The 21,270-nt window shown below is 36.5% G+C and overlaps 1 long non-coding RNA gene and 1 pseudogene across 1 annotated transcript in view; one reads left to right on the top strand and one right to left on the bottom strand.

Annotated features, from left to right (window-relative positions):
- LOC144307672 (uncharacterized) overlaps window positions 1-21,270 on the bottom strand; it is a 170,225-nt gene that overhangs the window by 65,825 nt on the left and 83,130 nt on the right. The window lies entirely within an intron of this gene.
- LOC144309045 (glyceraldehyde-3-phosphate dehydrogenase pseudogene) lies at window positions 5,921-7,192 on the top strand (annotated as a pseudogene).

Raw genomic sequence — 21,270 nt, 5'->3', positions numbered from 1 at the left:
CCATGATAAAGTGGGATGAAGCAAAGGTGGTACATTGTTTGCAAATCAATCAATGTGATATACCACATTAATAAGAGGAAGGATAAAAACCATATAATCATCTCAAACATATGACAAAATACATTCGTTCCACAAAGTGGGTCTACAGGGTACATAACTCAACATAATAAAGGCCATATATGAAAAACTCACAGCTAAAATCATTCTTTTTTTAAAGATTTTATTTATTTATTCATGATAGAGAAATAGAGAGAGAGAGAGAGGCAGAGGGAGAAGCAGGCTCCATGCTATGAGGGAGCCCGACACAGGACTCGATCCCGGAACTCCAGGACCACTCCCTGGGCCAAAGGCAGCGCCAAACCGCTGAGCCACCCAGGGATCCCCTAAAATCATTCTTAAAGCTGGACAACTGAGTGCTTTTCCTTTAACACAAGGAAGAAAACAAGGATGTCCATCCTCACCACTTTTATTCAACCTAGTACTAAAGTCCTAGCTGCAGCAATCAGACAACAAAAAGAAATAAAACGCAGCCAAGTTAAGGTAGAAGTAAAACTTTTACTACTTGCAGATGACATGATACTCTATATAGAAAACATTACATCTGAAACTGATAATGTACATTATATTGGCTAATTGAATTTAAATAATACAAAATAATATCCTAAAGACTTCACCAAAAAATTGCTAGAAATGATAAATGAATTTGGTAAATTGTAGGATCAAAATCATTGTGCAAAAGTGTGTTGCATTTCTATACACTAATAATGAAGTAGTAGAAAGGTAAATTAAGGAAAAATAATCCTATTCATAATAGTACTAAAACTGATGATACCTAGGAATAAACTTAACCAAATAAGGTAAACGTCTTATATTCTGAGAGGTATAAAACAGTGATGAACAAAACTGAAGACAACAAAAAGACATGGAAAGATATTCCATTTTTATGACTTGGAATAACGAGTATTTTTAAAATGTCTGTACTATATACAGCAATCTACACATTCAATGCAATTCCTATCAAAATATCAACTGTTTTACACAGAACTAGAACAGAAAATCCTAAAATTCGTATATATCTGCAAAAGATCGTGAGTTACTAAAGCTATTTGAAAAAGAAAAGCAAAACTAAAGATATCACAATTCCAGACTTCAAGCTATATTACAAAGCTGTAGTAAACAAAATAGTATGGTACTGGCACAAAAATAGATACATAGATTAATGGAGCAGGATAGAATCACCAGAAATAATCCTACAGTTATGTGGTCGACTAATCTACAAAGGAGGAAAGAATGTTCAATAGGAAAAAGTCTCTTCAACAAACGATGCTGGCAAAACTAGTCTGCTACATGCAAAAGAATGAAACTGGACCATTTTCTTACACATAAACAAAATGGATTAAAGGCCTAAAAGTGAGATTTGAAAGAATTATTCTAGAAGATTACACAGGCAGTAATTTTTCTGACATCAGCCATAGGCACATTTTATTATACATGTCTCCTGAGGCAAGGCAATCAGAAACAAAAATAAACTATTGGGAACACAGCAAAATAAAAAGTTTCTGTAGAGGGAATGAAACAATCAACAAAACTAAACAGCAACTTAGTGAATGGTAGAAGAAAATCTGCAAATGACATACCCGATATAAAAAACTTATATACCTTATCATAAAAAGCCCACAAATAATCCAATTAAAAAAATAGAAGACATGAACAGACATTTCTCCAAAGACATACACATGACAACAGACACATGAAAAGATGTTCAACATCACTCATCATCAGGGAAATGTAAATCAAATCTACAATGAGGTATCAACTCACCTTTCAGAATGGCAAAAAAACAGAAAAACAAGAAAGAATATGTGTTCACAAGGGTGTGGAGGAAAAGGAACCTTCCTGCACTGTTGATGGGAATGCAAACTCGTACAGCAACTGTGAAAAACAGTATGGAGTTTCCTTAAAAAGTAAGAAATAGAACTACACTTTGTTCCAGTAATCACACTACTGGCTATTTTCCAAAGAATATAAAAACAGTAATTTAAAGGGATATACATACCATATGTTTACAGCAGCATTATTTACAATAGCCAAGATATGGAAGAAGCTCAAGTGCTCGTCGGTTTATGAATAGAAAAAGAAGATATGGTACCTACACATGCACACACACACACACACACACACACACACAATGGAATATTATTAAGCCATAAAAAGAATGAAATCTTTCCATTTGCAATGAAATAGATGGAACTATATGTATAAGGCTAAATGAAATAAGTCCGTGAAAGACAAACACTATATGATTCCACTCATTTGTGAAATTTAGGAAACAAAGAAAAGGAGGAAAGGAAAGAAAAGAGAGAAACAAGCCAAGAAACAGCCTCTTAACTATTGAGAAGAAACTGATAGTTACCAGAGAGGAGGTGGGAGGGGAGATGTATGAAATAGGTGATGGGGATTATTTAGTGCACTTATGATATACACTGAGTATTGTATGTAATTATTGAATAACTATATTGCATGCCTGAAACTAATATAACACTGTATATTAACTGTACTGTAATTAAATTTTTTAAATGAAGTACATTAAAATTTTAAAACTGAAAAATTATTTTTTACATAACATAATATATATTAGAACAATATACTTGAACCTTGAAAAATACCTGTAAGTCATATTGACAAACATGGGCATTTTGAAGCAGCAATAATTAACATGATACAAATTAAGTCACTTGGTAAATATGACAAGGCTTCCCAGGGTGTTTTCTGTAAGAGCTTTAAGAACAGCAGATGCTACTGCTAATAAAAAGGAACCCAATTATGAAAGGAAAATATGTCATTTTTATTACTAGAAATTAAAATATGATGAAAGGAGCAAAGAAATCTTACTGAGCAGATTTCTGAATGCTCCCATTTACAAATGAGGATACAAACATCACATTTGAGATATTAACAATCAAACCTTCCTTAATTTGATGAAAGATTCAAGAAACATGTCAGTTTCTCTGAACTCCTATCATTAAGTCATCCTGGTTACAATGAAGCTAGCAAACAAAAGTCAGGGAAAGTACCACACCAATTTCCTCCTCCATCTCCACAGGTGATATCCCAGGAATGTTCTTACTGGATTATCCTAGGTCATCTTCCAACTCTGAGCCAATGGCTCTGACACAGTGGTTCTAAGCCCTTTATTGGAGAAGCCAATGGAGAGTGGGTTAGGACCTGCTCTCATTGCACACGCCATTCAAGTGATGAATATTGGCAATATTTAGTAATGGCTTGTGTACTCCGATTACTAATGTAGCTATAATTGTGATTACCACTAATTTATATAGGTACTATTTGTTATTTACCCCTATTAACTAATTCATTCTATTACCATTTCTATTTGCATCTCAAATCATCTTCCAACTTCCAAATAACATCGATATATTCCCTTAATATGGGTCAGTTGGTGAAAACCCTACAAGTTATGACTTCTCATGCGTCTATATTTCAGAGCTAAGATCTTAAATGAGCCAACACTGAAACAGTATTCAGTGTGCAGGTCAATTAATCAGGATTAATAACTGAGGAAAAGATCAGACAAATATTAATCAACCTTCCTTGGTCAAAACTGGATGTGGCTATCAGAGGAAGTCCCCAAGCTTGGGCATACCAGGTCTCTGTAGCTGAGGTAATGACTAAAAGGGCTAATGGCTGAGGACTGCCAGCTGACTGAACTCTCAGAAGCTGAAGGAGAAAGTCTGTCTTTGGAAGGGGGTTCTGGGTGGTCCATATTCATGTTTATCATAAGTTCATTATTAAATGATACTCTGGCCAGGTAGGAAACAGCACTTGCATTTGGCTTCCATTTATTGATGAAAAGAGGGATCCTGTCACACTATTTTGTTTTCCATTTTTAGTTACCATGTCCTTTTGTCTGCTATTGTGCTCTCTATGCTTATATCATAGCTTCACTACAATGTATTCAACATGGGCTTCCTGAATCCATGGTGTCATGGCTTCCCTAAATTCAGGGCTATTACCAGAAATTTTCATTTGACTACTATTTTTCCAAAATCCACCCATGTTTCTGCTTCTGGAGTACCTATGAGATGTACTGAATAATGACTTACTATATTCCTTAAGTCTCTTTGCCTCTCTTTCTTCCTATTTTTTTTCTTTATCCTTCTAGAGGTATTCTGTATTATTTCTTTCACTTGTGTTCTACTTCACCAATTCTCTATCCAGGCATCTCCTTTGTTGTATAAATTTCTTTAATCTTTTCTTCTAGTGATTACAATGGTTAAGTCGAGAAAACTCATTTAGCACTTTGATAATGAACTATTGCTTCCTTATACGTTCTGTCACACACACACACACACACACACACACATCAAATACATTTATTTTTTTATATTGGTATTTGTTAATAATTCTGTAGTGGCTTCCATTCTGATTTCTTGTTCTATTTTGCTGATAGAGGCTTGTTTTTGGATTGTGTGCTTATATTGAAGGAGTTTATCTGCAGCAATCTTGCAAAAGCCTTAATTAAGATTAAGCTCTTCCAGAAAGGACTATTATACAGCTGCCATTTAGATTGGGTTGCCACCAGGTATTATTTGGATCATGCTGATACTGTTAATTTGAACCACAGGGTTTCACTATAACACTCATGAGATTGCAAATCCTCAGAGACTTTTTGCTTTCACTCAGAGCCTAGGACTGGGAATAGAATTTTCCTTGGCATCTCCTATTCTCAATGGAAAAAAGTACAGTTTTCACACAGAATGTAGTCATTCAAGCACCACATCATGCAAAGCTGAATATTTAACGTGATGGGTCGTATTTTGTCAGCCAATGTGGCTAAAGGTAAAAATAGAAAAACCTGAACATTCAAATAGTCTAAGTTAAAATATGTGGCCACCATCAAGGAAAGTCATTTTAATACTATTAAGTTGTACAACTCTTCTCTGACTTGATCGAAGTGACAGGAGGTTTCCACTCACAGGTCTGGACTCATATCCTTCTTATCATGATTAAAAGCATACAACTAATCAAACAAAAAAGCAAGCAGCAAGTAAAGTATAATATGAGATCCTCTTCCATTTTTGAGACTGAGTACCTAGCAAGACTCTTACTAGTTTGGCCTGACACACCTAACTGTGCATTGGGCCCATGGTTAAGTCAGTAGCTGCACATCTTTGACTGGCTTACTCAGAGCTGAGTGTGGCTTGAGTTGCTTTGACTGAATGCCTCGACCATCCTCATGATGCCAATGTGCTAGTCATGAAAGTTTTTATTATCCTCAGGAAAGATTACAGACTCGGAAGGAATAGAATCAGATAAATCTGGAAAGATTACAGACTCGGAAGGAATAGAATCAGATAAATCTGAGCAACCTAGAATAGGAACTCCAGTTACTAATGAGCCTGAAATAGGCTGAACTTTTAGATTTAGCAATTTCTGTACTGAGTTTGGGTTCTCCCTTCAGTTTTTCAATGAATTCTCTAACAAGGATAATGCTGAGTAAGTCTGAGTGGGTACATTTGACTTATTATTCCCCCAGGATTATTGCTTATCATTTGTTATTTAAGCAATAAATCCATTTCTCAATTAATCTTTACTCTTAACCACACCATTAGAGAATTATTAAACACACCATTAGAGAATGAATGCTCACCATATGCTCTTTGTCCTCAATCTTCTTTTGAAGTAATCAAATGTACTCACTTCCTCCTCTTGTCTTCAACATCAACACCCATTTTTCCTCACTATCCCTTGGATTTCATATCTGTCACTCACCCTTGCAATCCCAGTCTTTAATAGTCTATGTGGTGCTATACAATGTTGTTTTACTCATGTACCTATGTAATTTCTGAAATTACAGATAAAAATAGCTTTCAGCTCTCTGCTCCTCCCCTTTCAACAGACAACTGCATCTTCTGGTGCAGTGCCAGCCGCGTCCCTGAGACACGATGGTGAAGGTCGGAGTGAAAGGATTTGGCCGTATTGGACGCCTGCTCACCAGGGCTGCTTTTAACTCTGGCAAAGTGGATATTGTCGCCATCAATAACCCCTTCATTGATCTCAACTACATGGTGTACATGTTCCAGTATGATTCTACCCACAGCAAATTCCATGACAGAGTCAAGGCTGAGAACGAGAAACTTGTCATCAACAGGAAGTCCATCTTCATCTTCCAGGAGCGAGATCCTGCCAACATCAAATGGGGTGATGCTGGTGCTGAGTATGTTGTGGAGTCCACTGGGGTCTTCACCACCATGGAGAAGGCTGGGGCTCACTTGAAGGGCGGGGCCAAGAGGGTCATCATCTCTGCTCCTTCTGTTGATGCCCCCATGTTTGTGATGGGTGTGAACCATGAGAAGTATGACAACTTCCTCAAGATTGTCAGCAATGCCTCCTGCATCACCAACTGCTTGGCTCCTCTAGCCAGTCATCCATGACCACGTCGGCATCATGGAGGGCCTCATGACCACCATCCATGCCATCACTGCCACCCAGAAGACCATGGACGGCCCCTCTGGGAAGCTGTGGCGTGACGGCCGAGGGGCTGCCCAGAACATCATCCTTGTTTCCACTGGCGCCGCAAAGGCTGTGGGCAAGGTCATCCCTGAGCTGAACGGGAAGCTCACTGGCATGGCCTTCCGTGTCCCCACCCCCAATGTGTCAGTTGTGGATCTGACCTGCCGCCTGGAGAAAGTTGCCAAATATGATGACATCAAGAAGGTAGTGAAGCAGGCATCAGAGGGCCCCCTCAAGGGCATCCGGGGCTACACTGAGGACCAGGTTGTCTCCTGTGACTTCAACAGAGACACCCACTCTTCCACCTTCGACGCCGGGGCTGGCATTGCCCTCAATGACCACTTCGTCAAGCTCATTTCCTGGTATGATAATGAATTCGGCTACAGCCACCGGGTGGTGGACCTCATGGTCCACAGGGCCTCCAAGGAGTAAAAGCCTCCTGGACCACCAGCCCCAGCAAGAACAAGAGGAAGAGAGAGGCCCTCAGCTGCTGGGGAGTCCCTGCCCCAACTTAATCTCCCAACACACTAAGAATCTCCTGACCTCCAATTTACATCCTAGACCCCGAGGAAGGGGAGGGGCTTGGGGAGCCCTACCTTGTCATGTACCATCAATAAGGTTACTGTACCCAGCCAAAAAAAAAATAGCATTCAATTTTGTAGATTTTCCAGATTTATCTCTTTGTTTAGTTGAAAGTATCATCTTTCATAGGGGCATTTACTAATTATTTTAAAAGTACAAATGCCTTTCTTAAAATATTGACCAAATATTAGTCCCTAAAGGAAATCCTAATCAGTTTCTAAGGATTGAAATCAAGTATCTTTTCACCATGATAAAAAGATAGAAAAATTAAAATACAATAAAATTAAGTGGCATTCAAAGAGCCTTGAGTAAAAGAAGGGTGAATGAGGTCACCTTTGTTCTCTAAGGGGAGCCCATATAATCAGTATCATGGAAGAGGTAGCACAATTGCCCATGTATAGCTCTGGTTTCATATCTCAGGGGTTGAATCATGTTGTCCTAACTTCATACCATGTAGTCCTAACTCTCAATACCTCAAATAGGATATTTGGAGATAGGGTCCATAATGAGGCAATCAAGTTAAAATATATTAACATGGGCCCTAACCCAAAATGATTGTTTTCTATATAAAAAGGGAAAACAGACTCAGAGACATGCGCATGGGGAAGACAACATGAAAAGACGATGGGAGAAATCAATCGTGTAAGAGTTTAGGGACTAGACCAGGAGTACACCTTCCCTTACACATCTCAGAAGGAATCAGCATGACCCACAGCTACTGATTTGGAATTCTAGCTTCTAGAAATGTAAGACAATACATTTCTGTTCTTTAAGCTCCCCAGTGTGATACTTTGTAATGATAGACCTAGCACACTAACACAGATTTGGGTTCTGGAAGTAGAGTGAAATTATAACAAAGAATAAATAATGTGGAAATGGCTTTGAGGTTGAGTAATGAGTAAAGGTGGCAAGGTTTTGAGGTGTATGACAGAACAAGCCAAGATTTCTTAAGGGACTGTTGGGTGAAATATAGACATTAGACGTACTTCAGGTGAGGGCTCATACAGAAAAGAGGAGAGCTATGGAGAGTCATTCTATCATCTCAGACAATACATATAGCATCATGAAAAATATGTTGCTAGAAATATGAGTATCAAGATACCTCTAGTGAGATAACAGATGGGAATTAGAAACATGTTATTAAAAACTTGCAAAACGGCCATCTTTATTAAAACGTGGCATAGCATTTAGTTGAACTGTGTTCTAGTATTTTATGAAGAATAAAACTTTTACATGATAAAATGGGACAGTAAACTGAGGAGATTTCTAAGCACAGTGTTGAAGGCATGGCCTGCTTTCCCCTTGTTGCTCATTGTAAATGCCAGAGGACAGACATAAATTAGGACAAGTACCATGAAACAAAAAGAAACTAGCATCTGATGATTTGCAATTGTCTTACCCTATCCAGATAGTCTGCTTTTTAAGAAAGGGGACAAGGGTGTGGCTGAAAAACTATCAGGTGGGAGGTTAGGCATGTAAAATGTGGGTAAAATCAAACATCTCATCAGTAGCCAAAGATATGGTTGTTGAAAAGGTGAGTGGAAGACACTCCTGTGTTACAGCTTTAACATCTTGAATTGCAAGGAAAAACAAGAGTTTTATCCTGAAATTTTAATATCAGCAGAACCATGGACAGCAAGTATTGATGGGACAAAATGAAGAAAAACTGTTGTACTACTGGCATTCTATTGACAAGAGGGCCTACAGATGTATCTGGCTGGAAACATGCGTTATCCCCCAGAAAAGGGAAAATGACCCCAAAGAAGATTCAGGGCTTAGCAGAGCTGCCACTGCCACTATGAACTCAGAGGCACAATGCCAAGGGATATAGCCATCTCCTCCTTCATTCCTAAGACCATGGTCATCTCCTGGGCTCCAAATGTTAGGGATACCTAAGGTGTTCAGAAGAATATACTGCAGCAACCTTAGATGGGTGGGAGGACACCAATTACCATGGCTGAGAATGTGAAGCTGCCACTCCATGGGATCAGAGGTCAGAGCCTAGAGCCAGAGAGGATACTTTTCAATCAATATGATCTAATAAAATTTTCACTCGTATGTGGAATTTAAGAAATGAAACAGATGAAATTAAGGGGAAAAAAAAGAGGCAAACCATAAAACAGACTCTTAACTATAGAGAACAAACTGAGGGTTGCTGGAGGGGAGGTGGGTGGGGGATGGACTAGATGGGTGACAGGTACTGAAGGAGGGCATTTGTGATGAACACTGGGTGTTATATATAAGTGATGAGTCACTAAATTCTACTACTGAAACTAATATTATACTAAATGTTAACTAACTGGAATTCAAGTAGAAACTTGAAACCAAAAAAATCTTTCCTTACTGGGATCCAAGTTTGCTCCTGACACATGAAACCTTGTCTCCCTTTTCAATTTCTTGATTTTGGAATAGTGAGGTCTATCTTGTGCCTCTCTGGCCATTTTATTTGGGAGCAGATAACTTGTTGACTGTGTTCACACATTCTCACTTGGACAGGAATATTGCTTCAGCATTAATTACAGCTGTAAATGCACCCCTATCTGATGCAGGGTATTTCAATTAGATTTTTCCTCAGCCTTGGTGCTAGAATCAGTGAAGACTTTTGTTGACATTTACAAAGGAAGAATGTATTGTGCACATTGGGACATGAATTTTGGATTTGCAGTGGGTTATTATGAATTGAATTCTGTGCCCTAAAATTGATATGTTGTATTCCTGACCCCCTTCAAATGTGACCTTATTTATTAATAGAGGCCTTACTGAGGGAATTATGTTCAAGTGAAATGATTAGTGTAGGCCTCATCAAATATTACTGTTGTCCTTGTAAAAGGGGGGAGATTTGGAGTCACAGACACCCAGGAAATGAATATATATTGTGAAACCATGGCTATTTTAAGCCAAAGAGAATGGCCTGTAAAAGATACATGCCTCATAGCCCTGAGACTCACTCAACCATGTAATACACAATGATAAACTTCAAGCATTCAGGATTTTAAGGCAATAAATGATGTTATTTAATTTGACCAGTTCCTGATATTTGGTTTTGCATTCCTAGAAAACTAATTCAATATCCTGAAATGACCATGACTCAAAACATATAAATAATCAAGCAAAGGAAAAACAACAGGTAAAAAATACAGCTTCTTTCTCCTCAATCTCCAACACAGAGCAACAAGGAAGTCTCTTATTGGCTTACCTCAGGATATCTCCTCACACATCTGATCAATTATTGTGGCTCAGAAGCTGTAGATCCTTCATTGGCTGACTCAGATAAGTGTGTTGCTTGAACTACACTGACCAGACACTCCCATCATCCCAATGATGAGGTGTTGTTAAGTCATGAAATTTTGAGTTTTTCAAAAATCAAAAATTTTTAGCCCGGAACAAACTCAGATAAATCTGAGTGAGAGTGAGTGGCAGTAGTAACTTCAGTTTCTAGGGAGCCTAAATAGGTTTCTTGAATCTTTGGATTTAGAGAATATTGTACTGATTTTGGGTCCTTGCTTTATGCTTTTTAATGAATTACACAATATTAGTAGTGTTAAAACAAGTTTGACTTGGGTATACTTGTGCTATTAATACTATTTTTTCCATGTTGTTGCTTATAATTTGTTAGTGAAGCAGTAGCTATTCCCTTATGTCATCGTCTCAGTAATCACAGCATTAGATCATGATTGTTCACTAGGTACATTTCTCCTCAATCACCCACTGAAGAGAATAATCGGATGTACTCACTTCCTACTCTGCTCAATAGCATCAAACCTCATTTTCTTTTCTGCTTCCCAGATTTCCTATGTCACTCACATTTGCACTCTCAGTCATCCATCTAGAGCCCAATGATGGTGCACTAAATATTGTTTTCCTAGTGCTCCCCCTTAATTATTTAAATTACAAATGCAAGAACCCATAGCCTAGGTATGCACATGTGCATGAGTGCATTCACATGCACATGCACACACACACACAAATATCTTAATAAAATACTTAAAATGACTTTTTATACAATACAGATTAATAGAGAAGATGGCAGCAGAGTAGGAAGACCGTAGGCTTGCTTTATCCCATGAATATACCTAGAGAACTATCAAATCAACCTAAATACATCAGAAATAAACCTGAAGACTAGCAGAATAAACTGTGCAACCAAAGGCAGAGAAGAGGCCACATCAAAGAAGGCAGAAAGTGTAGAGACATGGTTTGGGAGAGAAATGGATTGTGCCTACTGCAATAGGGAGGGAGCCACAGTTGCAGAGAAGAGTGAGAGATAGTCTAGCACACAGGGAAGCCCACATGGGGAAGATGAATCCCCATAGCAATTAGCTTGGAAAGCAAGAGGGAATGAATTTTGCGATCTGTGGCAACCAGCAGGGCAGAAAGCCTGGAGATTTAAAGGTAAGTAGTCTTGGCTCTGGGATAACCCAGACACATCAGGGCTGCTCTTGGAGAAGAGGAAGGGCAAACAGCCCACAGACACACAACATGGAAACAGCAAGTGGAGAGCACTGGGAGCAGAGTGGGGAGGTTATTTACTCATCTTGGAGTGTGTCCCACAGAGGCAGCAATCACAGAAAGAATACTCCAGGAAAAACAAAACAAAACAACAACAAAACAACAACAACAACAAAAAAAAACGGCAGGCACCATTTCCCCCTCCCACCCTTCAATATAAGCACAGGGCCACATGTGGGAACCAGCATAGTGATGACACTGCTATCTAATTGCTTAAAGAAAGCCCCCCCATGCTCTAGTGAAACTACCCTTTCTAGTCATGCTTGCCTCAATCCCAGCATGGTGGGCCTTCCTGCCCAGATGACCAGCCCAGACCCTTGCCAGCATCATGTCTCCCAAATTGGTAGTTTTTTGCAGGTCACTGGTTCTGGTGTGAAGACAGCTGTCATTTCACAAGTGGACAAGAGCACACCAACTTATAACTCACCAAATTCAGGCCAGGGACCAAACACTGCCCACAAGAGGCAAAGAGAGCCTCTACAGATGACTGTACTGAAGGATAAAGTGGCTAGGACCCAACAGCAGAGTACACTTTGAAGGCACTCCTTGGAAAGCACCAGATCCTGGGGAATAGGGCACATGACACTGCAAGGCACTACAGGACCTCTTCTTCATAAGACTATTACCCTCAAGAATAAGAGATATAGCTAACTTTCCTAACACAAAGGAAACAGACACAGAGACTTAGGCAAAATGAGAAGACAGAGGAATTTGTTTCAAATAAAATAACAGAAAAAGGCCATAGCCAGAGATCTTAGCAAAACAGATATAAGTAACATGCCTTATAGAAAATTTAAAGTAATGATCATAAAGATAATCACTGGACTTGAGAAAAGAGTGGAAGACATCAGTGAGACCTGTAACACAGAGATAAAGAACATAGCAGAGATAAAGGGCTCAAAAAATGAAATACAAAACATGCAGGCTGGAAGAAGTAAAGGAACAAATTAGTGATCAAGAAGATAGAGTAATGGAAAATAATCAAGCTGAATGACAAAAAACAAAAAGACATTATGAAAAATAAAAATAGACTTAGGGAACTCAATGACTCCACCAACATAGTAATATTCGTATTATAAGAATCCCAGAAGAAGAAGACAGAGAAAAGGGGGCAGAAAATTTATTTCAAGGAATAATATTTGAAATTTTCCCTAATCTGGGGAAGGAAACATATCTAGGTCCAGTAGGCACACAGAACTCCTAAAAAAATCAATAAAAGAGATTCACACCAAGACAAATTATAATTAAAATTGCAAAATGGGAGCACCTGCGTAGCTCAGTCAGTTACGTGTCCAACTCTGGATTTCAGTTCAAGTCATGATCTTAGGGTACTGAGATTGAGCCCCACACCAGGCTCTGTGCTCAGCAAGGAGTCTGCTTGAGGATTTCTCTCCCTCTCTCCTTTGCCACTACCCTGCTCATGTTCCCTATGTCTCTAAAATAAATAAATAAATCTTTCTAAATAAAAATAAAATGAAAACACTAATTCTAAAAGATATATTCATCCCTATGTTTTTGCAGCATTATTTACAATAGCCAAGATAAAAGCAGGCAAAATATCCATTGTTGGATGAATGGATAAACATGTAAGACACACACACACACACACAATGGAATATTAGGCATAAATAAGAATGAGATCTTGCTATTTAGGACAACATAGGTAGACATAGAGGGCATTTGCTCTGTGAAATAACTCAGAGAAAGTCATATACTGTATGATTTCACTTATATGTGGAATCTAAAAAACAAACAGAAACAAACTCATAAATACAAAGAAGAAATGTGGTTGTCAGAGAGGAGGGGCTTGGGGGGATGAGTAAAATAGGTGAAGGGGCTTAAGTGGTATAGACTTCCAGTTAAATATAAGTAAGTTATGGAGATGAAAAGTATATCACAAGGAATACAGAAAACAATACTGTAATAACATTGTATGGTGACAGATGGTGTCTACACATCATGCTGAGCACTGAGTAATGTACAGAATTGTTGAATCACTATGTTCTACACCTGAAACTAATAGAACATTTTATACAACTATACTTCAATAAGAAATTTTTAGAATCATAATCCAAATATATGTTGTTTATATGACTCACTTGAAATACAAATATACAAGTAGGCTGAAATTGAAATGGCAGAAAATACTTCCCCTGCAAATAGTAACAAAAAAAGTGATAGGGTAGCTTTATTAAATCAAATAAAAAAGACTTTAAACCAAATAGTTTTCCAATAGGCAAAATGAACACTGGGTATTGATGTAATGAACTATCTACCAACAACATATAACAATTATAAACATATATACACCTAACAACAGAACCTCAAAATATAAGAGACAAAATTTGACAGAATTAAGGAGTGAAATAGACCATATAATATCTGGAGACCTCAAACCTACTTCCAAGACTAATTAGAATAACTATTCAAAACATTAATGAGAGAACTTAAACAACAATAAATCAAGAGACCTAACAGGCATACAGAACACTCCATCCAACAGCAGAATATATATTCTTCTAAAGTGCACATGAAACACTCTCCAGGATAGACCATATTGTAGGCCACAAAAAATGTCTACATAATTTTTTAAAGATTTTATTTATTTATTCATAAGAGACACACAGAGAGAGAGGCACAGACACAGGCAGAGGGAAGAGCAGGCTTCATGCAGGGAGCCTGACGTGGGACTCAATCCCAGGTCCCCAGGATCACACCCTGGGCTGAAGGCGGCACTAAACCACTGAGCCACCGGGGCTGCCCAATAATTTTTTAAAAATCTAAATCATACAAAATACTTTCTTTGATCACAAAAGAAATAACTAGAAATCTACAACAGGACTTAAAATTAAAAATTCACAAATATGTGATAATTAAGCAATATGCTTAAAAAACAATAAGTAAAATAAGATATCACAATGGGAATGAGAAAATGTGTTGAGATGAGTTAAAATTAACAAATAAGATATCAAACCTGATGAGATGTAGCAAAAACTGCTCATTAGGAAATTTAAAGCCACAATTGCCTACACTGAAAACAAGAGAGATCTCAGGTTAATAATCTAACTTTACTCATTAAGGACCAGAAATAGAGCAAATTAAACCAAATATAACAGAAAAAAAGAAATAATGAAGATTAGATAAGAGGTAATTTAAACAAAGAATAGAAAAATAATGAAGAGAATCAATGAAACCAAATGTTGGTTCTTAGAAAAGATGAACAAAATTGGCAAGCCTTTAGCTAGACTAACAACAAAAATAACAGAGAAGATTCAAATTCTAAATCAAATATATGAGACCATTACCATAAATCTGACACAAATTAAAGGATTATCAGAGAATACTATAAACAAATGTATGCCAACAGATAACAACCTAGATTTAATAGGCAAAGTTCTAGAAACACATGAACAGACGGAGTCAAAAAGAAATGGAAAAACTGAATAGAACAAGTAAAGCCATTGAATTAGTAACCACAAACCTTCAAAGAAAAGCTCAGGATCAGTAGCACCAGATGGTTTCATTGGTGAATTCAACAAACATTTAAAAAGAATGAACATCAATTCGTAAACTCTTCCCAAAAATTAACAAGAGAATACTTTCTAATTCATTCTATGAAGTCAGCATTATCCTGATAAAAGGATAATTATAGACCAACATCCTTTATTAATATAAATGCAAATCCTCAAAAAAATACAAACCAAATCCAGCAGCACATATCAAAAACGAGATTTATCCCAGGAATGTAAGAGTTGTTTGATACGCAAAAATAAATCAGTAGTATACTACATAAATATGCCTACTTTTGCCACTTTTATCCACCATTGGACTGGGAACTCTAGTCAGATATTAGAAAGGAAATAATAGGCATCCTGGTGGGGAAAGATAGAAGTAAAATTATATTTGCATATGACATGATACATGATATATATTTAAAAAACTAAACAATTCATAAAACTATTACAGCTAATAACTGAATTTAGCAAGTTGCAGAATACAAGATACACACAAAAATCAGTTTTATTTCTATACACTAGCAATGTGTGATCCAAAAAGGAAATTCAGAAAGCAATTCCATTTATAATAGCATCAGAAAGAGCAAAATTCTTTTTTAAAAAACAAATATTTGTTTATTTTAGTAAGAGAGAGAGAGTGAGTGAGTGTGGTGGGTAGGGGCAGAGGGAGAGAGAGTCTCAAGCAGACTCCATGCTAAACACAGAGCCTGATGCAGGGCTTAATCTCAGGATCCTGAGATCATGACCTGAGCTGAAACAAAGCTGGAGGCTTAACAGACTACATCAACCACTAGCCCCAGAAAGAACAAAATTCTTAGAATTAAATTTAACCAATTAAGGACAAGACTTGTGCACTGAAAACTGCAAAATACTGCTGAACTAAAGAAGGCCTAAATAAAAGGAAGGACATTTAATTTCATGGATTGGAAAATAATATTATAAAAATCGTAATTGTTCCTAAATTAATCTACAGATTCTATGTAATCCTTATAAAAATCTTGTGGCCATTTTTGTAAAAATGTGCAAGCTGGTACTAAAAGTCATTTGGATTTATAAGTAACCCTAAATATCCAAAAAATTCTTGATAAAGAAAAACAAAAATAGAGGGTTCACATTTAAAATTTTTATGACAAACCTACAGTAAATTTTAAAAATTCTGACCAAGCTACAGTAATCAAAGCACTATGGTACTGACATAAAGACAAACATATAGGGGATCCCTGGGTGGCGCAGCGGTTTGGTGCCTGCCTTTGGCCCAGGGCGTGATCCCGGAGACCCGGGATCGAATCCCACATCGGGCTCCCGGTGCATGGAGCCTGCTTCTGCCTGTCTCTGTCTCTGTCTCTGTCTCTCTCTCTGTGACTATCATAAATAAAAAAATATATAAAAAAATAAAAAAAAAGACAAACATATAGATAAATGGAAAAGAATGGGAATTCAGAAGTAAACTCATACATTTATGGTCAACTGGTTTTCAACAAGGGTGCCAGGACCATTTAATCGGAAGAAATAGTCTCTTTAACAAATGGTACTGAGACAACTGCATATCAATGTGTAAAAGAATAAAATTTAACCTTACCTCACACTAAATACAAAAATTAACTCACAACAGGAGAGTTAAACCATGAACTCTTACATGAAAATATAGGAGTAACTGTTCATGGTCTTAGATTTGGCAATGGTTTGTTAGATAAGACACTAAAAGCACAAGCAATAAAAGAATAAATAAAATTGCCTTCATCAAAATTAAAAACTTTACTGTATCAAAGGTCACTATGAAGAGAGTGAAAATGCAACCCACGGAATAGGAGAAAATATTTGCAAATCATATATCCAGTAAGGGTCTATTAGTCAGAATACGTAAACAGCTCTTACAACTCAACAACACCTACTAGAATGGTTGTAACTGTGAAAACAGAAAATAACCAGTGTTGGCATAGCTGTGGAGAAATTAGAATGTTTATGCACTACTGATTGGAATGTAAAATGGTGCAGCCATTGTGGAAAACATTTTGGCTGTTTTTCAATAAGTCAAATATGAAATTACCATATGACCCAGCAATTTATCTCTGACGTACATGCCCAAAAGAATTATAAATAGGTGTTGAAATAAAAATTTGTATACATGCTCATAGTAAACCTATTCACAATAGCCACAATGCGGAAACAACCAAAAATCCATCAATTAATAGATGCATAAACAAAAGAATTATATCCATACAATGGACTGTCATTCAACCATAAAAAGAGGAATGAAACACTGATCCATGCTACAACAGGGGTAAACCTTTAATTTATGACAAATGAATCCAGATCAAAAGACAATATATTGTAAAAAAAAAAAAAAGATATTGTATGATCCTATTTCTTTGATGTTTCCAGAATAGACAAATCCATAGTAACAGAAATGAGATTAGTGGATGTCAAGTGCTGGGGGAGGAAAATAGGGAGAGACAGTACGGGGTTTCATTTTGGGGTGATAAATTATTCTGAAACTAGATAATAGTGAGAGTTGTACAACATTGTGGATGTACTAAATGTGCACTTTATACTTTAAAATGGTTAAACTATAAGTTTTATGTTACGTACTTAACCACAGTAAAGCAACTACAGTCTTTTGAAACAAATATAGTCAGCAAAGGAACAGAAGTTAAACAAAGCAAACTTAAATTCTGTTAAAAATAACATACTTTAATTTTTTATTTTTTATTTTTTTATTTTTTTAAATCTTTTTTTTTAATTTTATTTATTTATGATAGTCACAGAGAGAGAGAGAGAGGCAGAGACATAGGCAGAGGGAGAAGCAGGCTCCATGCACCGGGAGCCTGATGTGGGATTCGATCCCGGGTCTCCAGGATCGCGCCCTGGGCCAAAGGCAGGCGCCAAACCGCTGCGCCACCCAGGGATCCCATAATTTTTTAAATAAAAATAAATATTAAAATAAACATTAAAATAAAAATAAAAAATTTTTAAGCAGTCTTAGGTTTACAGAAAAAAAATTTATTAAAAAATACAGAGTTCCTGTACACTGCCTCTCCCTTGCCCTCAGTTTCCATTATTATTAATATCTTCCATTGGTGTTATACAGTCATTAGAGTTTATGAATCAATATTCTGACAGATTATTATTAACAAAATCCACAGTTTACATTATGTTTCACTCTTTGTGTCTGTACTGTTGTATGGGTTATGCTAAATACATTATGTCATGTGTCCACCTTTACACTATCATATAAAATAGTTTCAGTATTCTGAAATTCAAATGCTTCTGTGCTCTACCTATTCAATCTCACTCGTTTATCCCCCCACCACCTGCCAAGCCCTAGTAACCAATCATCTTTTGTCTCTCTAGTTTTGGTTATTCCAGAATGTCATATAGTTGGAATCCAACAGCTTTTCTGAGTGCTTTATTTTCCTTGGTAATATGCTTTTTATTCTGCAAGACTTGATTTTTATTTTTATTTTCAACTACTATATTTTTTCAACTAATATCTTCTCTTTTAAATTTAAATTTTAGGTAGTTAACAACATACACTGCATTATCAGTTTCTGTAGTAGAATTCAGTGATTCATCACTTACATACAACACCCAGTGCTCATCATGACAAGTGCCTTCAATACCCATCACCCATCTAGTCCCTCCCACACCCACCTCCCTCCATCAACCCCCTAGTCTGTTCTCTATAGAGTTTCATTATTTGTTTCTCTTTCTCTCTTCCCCTCCCCTGTAAGTTCATCCGTTTTGTTTCCTAAATTCCACATATTAGTGATATCGTGTGGTATTTGGAAGTCTTTATTTTTAGAACAAAACTGAGGAGAAGATATAGAGATTGCCCATATATTTCCTGCCCCATGCATGCATACCCTCCCCCATTATCAACATCCCCCACAACAGTAGAATATTTGTTACAACTAATGAACCTACATTGACACTTCATTATCACCCAAAGTCCATGGTTTACCTTAGGAGTCACTCTTGGTATTGTACATTCTACAGATTTGGACAAGTATATACTCACATTTATTCATCACTAAAGCATCATATAGAGTATTTTCACTGCCCTAAAAACACTGTGTTTGCTCTGCCTATTCATCCCTCTTCCCAGTCCCAATCCTGGGCCACTATTGATGTTTTTATTCTCTCCATAGTTTTTCCTTTTCAAGAATGTTATAGTTGGAATCATATGGTATGTAGCCTTTTCAAATTTGCTTCTTTTACTCACTACTATGTGTCAAATTTCCTCCATGTCTTTTCATAGTTTGATAGGTCATTTCTTTCTATCACTGTATAATATACACTTATAGGGATATGCCAGACTGTTTATCCACCTAATAAGGGACATCTTGGTTGCTTCCAAGTCTTGCCAATTAAGAATAAAGTTATTAACATTTGTGTGCAGGTTTTTGCATGGACATAAGCTTTCATCTCCTTTGGGTAAGTATCAAGAGATGATTGCTAGATCATATGGTAAAATTATGTTTAGTTTTACAGGAAACTGCTAAACTGTTTTCCAAACTGGCTGTACCATTTTGCATTCCTGCCAGTAATGAATGAGAGTTCCTGTTGCTCCATATGCGTGTCAGCATTTGGTGTTGTCATAGTTTAGATTTCAGCCACTCTAATGGTGTATAATGGTATCTCCTTTCTGTTTTAATTTGCAATTCCCTTAAGACATTCCCTGAAGACATATGATATTGAGCATCTTTTCATATGCACAGTTGCCAACGTTATATCTTTTCTGGTGAGGTTTTTGTTCAGTCAGATCATTTGTCCATTTTTAATTGAGTCTTTGTTTTCTTATTGATGAGTTATAAAACTTCCTTATGTGTATTGTCTACCATCCCTTTATCATATTTATATATATATATATGTTTTGCAGATATTTTCTCCATTCTGTGATCTGTCTTTCTGGTCTTTTAATGGTGTCTTTTACACAGGACAATATTTAATTTTAATGAAGCCTATCAATTTTCTCTTTCTTGGATCCTTCTTATGTTTTTGTAGATAAAATCTCATTGCCAAACCCAAAGTCAACTAGATTTTTTCAAGTGACCCTTATGGGTTTCATAGTCTTGCATTTTACATAGGTCTGGTCTATGATCCATGTTGAGTTAATTTTTCTGAAAAATAGAAGAACTGTGTCAAAATTCTATTTTTTCCTTTTCTTTCATCTTTTTTTTTCTATGTGCATGTCCAGTTGTTCTGGTACTATTTGTTGAAATGACTCTTCTTCCCCCAACCAAATGAATTATCTTTGTCTCTTTGTCAAAGAGCAGTTGACTATATTTTTGTGGATCTATTTCTGCACTCTCCATTCATCCATGGAATAGATCCATTCATCTATTCTTTCACCAGTACTACAGAATTGATTACTGTAACTTTACAGTACGACTTAAACTCAGGTAGTGGGATTCCTTCAACTTTGTTTTCAATATTGTATTGGTTATTCAAGATCTTTTTTGTCTTTCCACATAAACGTTAGAATCAGTTTGTTGATATCCACAAAGTAACTTGCAGGGATTTTGATATGTATTGCACTGAATCTATATATGTCTAGATGTGAAGAACTTACATCATAACAATACTAAGTCTTCCTGTCTATGAACATGGAATATCTTTCCATTTATTTGGATCCTTCAAATAAATGAAAGGCATTATATATCATCATTTTGTAGCTTTCCTCATGCAGATCTTATACATATATTGTAGGTTGTACCTAAGAGCTTTATTTTTTGGTGATAATATAAATGGTGTATGTTTTTAATTTTAAATTCTAATTGTTGACTGTTGGTATGTATATGTTGGTATAATGGCACATATATTAAACTTCTATCCTTTAATCTTGTTATAATCACTTAATAGTTTCATGAGGATGTTGTTAATTCTTTGGAATTTTTATTTCATTTTCTTTTCTTTCTTTTAGTTTTATTTTTTTCTTGCTTATATGTTTTATAATTGCATTAACTAGGACTTCTGTTATGATGTTGATTAGAAATGGTGAAAACATACATTTTGCCTTTCCTGATCTTAGAGGGAAAATATTTAGTTTCCCACCATTAAATATTACGTGAGCTGTATGGATTTTTTTGGTAAATATTCTTTATTAAATTGAGAAATTTCCCTTCTGTTTCAA

Source organism: Canis aureus, chromosome X, assembly GCF_053574225.1.
Source record: "Canis aureus isolate CA01 chromosome X, VMU_Caureus_v.1.0, whole genome shotgun sequence".
In the NCBI taxonomy this organism is placed as follows: domain Eukaryota; kingdom Metazoa; phylum Chordata; class Mammalia; order Carnivora; family Canidae; genus Canis; species Canis aureus.
Note: the sequence above shows the minus strand (reverse complement) of the source record. Positions and strands in the feature narration are given on the sequence as shown.